This window comes from Chiloscyllium punctatum, unplaced genomic scaffold (assembly GCF_047496795.1).
Source record: "Chiloscyllium punctatum isolate Juve2018m unplaced genomic scaffold, sChiPun1.3 scaffold_1527, whole genome shotgun sequence".
NCBI lineage: Eukaryota > Metazoa > Chordata > Chondrichthyes > Orectolobiformes > Hemiscylliidae > Chiloscyllium > Chiloscyllium punctatum.
This window is the reverse complement of record NW_027311261.1, coordinates 17,659-21,514: the sequence shown is the minus strand read 5'-3', so window position 1 is coordinate 21,514 and position 3,856 is coordinate 17,659. Positions and strand designations below refer to the sequence as shown.

The window sequence follows — 3,856 nt, the reverse complement described above, 5'->3', positions numbered from 1 at the left end:
CACTCACAGATACATCTGTAGCTGAATCGAAGTCTGAGAAGATAGACTCAGTTTACCAGTGATTTTTGTCTGGATTGATGGGCTATCGTTAACTGCTGAGAAATTGATATTGTAGACGGGCACATCCCAGCAGCTGTGCGAGTCGGAGAGGGATCATGGAACCCTTTTCACGTGAGTTTACATCTGTTGTTATGCAGGAACACAATTGGAAGTGCAAGAAAATGGAGTCGTGGGCGTGTTGGTAGTGTGGCCGAGCGGTCTAAGGCGCTGGATTAAGGCTCCAGTCTCGACAGAGGCGTGGGTTCGAATCCCACCGCTGCCATTTCTGCGGAGCAGCTAGTTTAAAAGCTGTTTCGATCCCCTGCGGCATTTCTGTTTAAAACAGAAGCAAAATGAGTTTGCTTCCCGGGGAATTGATTGTGGTGTTGGTAAGTGCCGAATTTTCCAAAGTGTCTGTGCTGTCATGCTCGTGTTCGCCTCCCGCGCGGAAAATCGCCAGCGGCTCTACTCTTGCTTTCTGTTCCAGGCAAGTTGAGCTTTTACTGGAACCGAATGGAGACTGCTATTTCATCGTTGTTGCGAAACAGAGTCCTACGGTGACTCGACTCGTCGTTATTTGGTTTTCTGGCCAATGAGAAAATCGTTCCAATGTATTTCGATGTCATATGTTATTGAATTTCTCCCACTTCCTTCATTTCAGTCCTGGAGTCATCGGAAGGGAAAGGTAATCTAATCGAGACTGTGATTGGTGAAATTCACTTTTTATGGCCCATTCTTATTATGTTCTTTTTTTTGTCTCTTTGCAGCATTGTCTGGGAAGTGGTGGTGCACTCAGGCTCCAGTATGTTTGAAAGAGTAGTTTGGAATTGCCCTGTTGTTAGTTGTGTGATTACGTTATGGCTCATGCCCCCTGACTGTCTCACATTTAGCATTCATGCTCGCTGTGTCTGAAAATGCATTTGGTTTTCCCGTTTTGTTTGTGTTCCGTGTTAAATGCTTTCTGTTTTGCGATTCGCTCAATACATTACGAATTAACAGGGTTTCTGAGGTAACTTCCAGCTGCAAAAATCCTCAACTGAGAATCTGGGAAATTTTCACGGAGTATGGTCAGTCGGAGCAAAAGTAAGGAAGTCGTTCGTTTCTGCAGTGTTTCACAATGCTACCTTTCCCGTGAGCAGTCGAACAGACGAAAAGATTTTGCCACAGACTGCGACGGTAAGCTCCGCAAAAACGTAATTCTTTAAAGCAGGTGTAAGCGACACAACGTTATTGGGGTACACCGCGTGGAAACAGATACTTCGGTGTATCTCGTCCATGCTCACCACATAGCCAAAATTAAACAAGTCCCATTAAACAACGAGCTAACGGAAACAGAAAGGTGAAAGGTCGAATGGCTTCAACTTTCAGTGCTGGATGCCACTGAGCTGCAGCGGGGACGACCGAGGCTTGTTTCTGTAGTGTAGTGGTCATCACGTTCGCCTTACACGCGAAAGGTCCCCAGTTCGCAACTGGGCAGAAACTGCTTTGCTCTTCACCTGCAGCCTTTGACATCGACAAGAACGGAGCTTTCTTGCTTGCTTTCCCATGTGCAAACCTGCCTTCGAGTTTGCTCGAATAAATGGTCGCTCGTAGTGCAATGCAATGCCGCTCCGTTTAATTACTGTGCAAAAGCATTGTAAAGTTTTTCTCCAACCTGGTTCTGATCATATGCCATTCTGTTTGAGAGTGTAGTTACCCCCTTCTGATCCTTCCACGAAAAGCATTACCGCATTCGCATTCCTTGCGCAGGCGGCCCGGTTCAAAGACAGGGAAGAAGCTGATGTGCTGGTGTCACAGTTCACCACGGATTCCTCAACTAGTCTGTCTGTCAAATGTATCCCAAAGTCGTCTCTGAAAGACCTCATTTGGAAGGTGTCTGTCGTTATTCAACGTGTGAGAATTGGCACCAGAGGTCCTGAATCATGTTTTGGAGCAGTTCGCACGTTAGTGGCTAATTCAATCAGCAACAGCAATGAAAGAAATTCCACTCTCCGAGGAACCTCTGGACCTGTGCTTTCATAGCGTCGCTAGTATTAAGATGCGCCCCGAGATCTAAGCCAGGTTGGAACGGAAACGGAGGAATCGACAGAGAGGCTACAGAATGACATCGCATCCATTTGGTTTTCATTAAATCACTGACGAGCAGGAAAATGTAAACGGGGAGGGCGAGTGGGGAAGTGAGGCAGTTGCAGCTCTGGAGAAAGTCCTTCGTTGTGATTCACTCAGCAACCAGAGACGTGACGGTGACTCAGGCGTGAGAGCTCTTCACATCGTGAACAAAAAGCAATCAAGGGCAGTTAGCACCTCTTCCGGAGTGGGGGTGGGGTGAGGTAATTACCTTTTGACTTCTGTTACTATGTTCGGAAACTGCCTTTTGGATTGAGGTGAAGAGAAACTGCATTTCTAAAAAGCACCATGGAACTTGTTAAACTTTATTGAGTCGCTTTTTCTCATCGATTCCCACACAGGTTTCCAACTCAGTTGGTATCCATGAGGCTCATGTCCAGGTGCAATCTGCAGCAAATTGCACGGTTAGGTAAAAGGCAAGGAAAGTGGCATCTCGAACCGGCCCCGAGGTCAGACCTTCCTCACAATGTAATCTGTCCTTCTCGAATTGTAATGCTACCTCCGGTTTTAGGGTGGAACATTCTTTGGGAACCTTATTCTGCAAAACAGACACAGTGACTGAAACTATGCTGCACGGTATGATTTGGGAAACGGCCTGCTCAGCTTTGTGCATTTCCCCTGTAGTCCGGTGTGTTTCATGTTCCGTGTAAACGTGAAAGTTGTCCTGTTTCGAGCAATGGGTGAAATCATTGAGCAAAGCAAGAATCGAAATTGCAGTAATGTCAAGTAGCTCATGGTAATTTGACCCAATCATAATCGATCATATATTCTCACGCACTCACAGATACATCTGTAGCTGAATCGAAGTCTGAGAAGATAGACTCAGTTTACCAGTGATTTTTGTCTGGATTGATGGGCTATCGTTAACTGCTGAGAAATTGATATTGTAGACGGGCACATCCCAGCAGCTGTGCGAGTCGGAGAGGGATCATGGAACCCTTTTCACGTGAGTTTACATCTGTTGTTATGCAGGAACACAATTGGAAGTGCAAGAAAATGGAGTCGTGGGCGTGTTGGTAGTGTGGCCGAGCGGTCTAAGGCGCTGGATTAAGGCTCCAGTCTCGACAGAGGCGTGGGTTCGAATCCCACCGCTGCCATTTCTGCGGAGCAGCTAGTTTAAAAGCTGTTTCGATCCCCTGCGGCATTTCTGTTTAAAACAGAAGCAAAATGAGTTTGCTTCCCGGGGAATTGATTGTGGTGTTGGTAAGTGCCGAATTTTCCAAAGTGTCTGTGCTGTCATGCTCGTGTTCGCCTCCCGCGCGGAAAATCGCCAGCGGCTCTACTCTTGCTTTCTGTTCCAGGCAAGTTGAGCTTTTACTGGAACCGAATGGAGACTGCTATTTCATCGTTGTTGCGAAACAGAGTCCTACGGTGACTCGACTCGTCGTTATTTGGTTTTCTGGCCAATGAGAAAATCGTTCCAATGTATTTCGATGTCATATGTTATTGAATTTCTCCCACTTCCTTCATTTCAGTCCTGGAGTCATCGGAAGGGAAAGGTAATCTAATCGAGACTGTGATTGGTGAAATTCACTTTTTATGGCCCATTCTTATTATGTTCTTTTTTTTGTCTCTTTGCAGCATTGTCTGGGAAGTGGTGGTGCACTCAGGCTCCAGTATGTTTGAAAGAGTAGTTTGGAATTGCCCTGTTGTTAGTTGTGTGATTACGTTATGGCTCATGCCCCCTGAC

The 3,856-nt window shown here is 46.3% G+C and overlaps 2 non-coding genes across 2 annotated transcripts; both read left to right on the top strand.

Moving 5' to 3' along the window:
- Positions 1-240: 240 nt before the first annotated feature.
- On the top strand, positions 241-322 carry trnal-aag (transfer RNA leucine (anticodon AAG)). The gene has a single exon. It is a non-coding gene; the product is annotated as a tRNA-Leu (tRNA).
- Positions 323-3,181: 2,859 nt separating this feature from the next.
- Positions 3,182-3,263, top strand: trnal-aag (transfer RNA leucine (anticodon AAG)). Its single transcript has one exon. It is a non-coding gene; the product is annotated as a tRNA-Leu (tRNA).
- Positions 3,264-3,856: the final 593 nt, after the last annotated feature.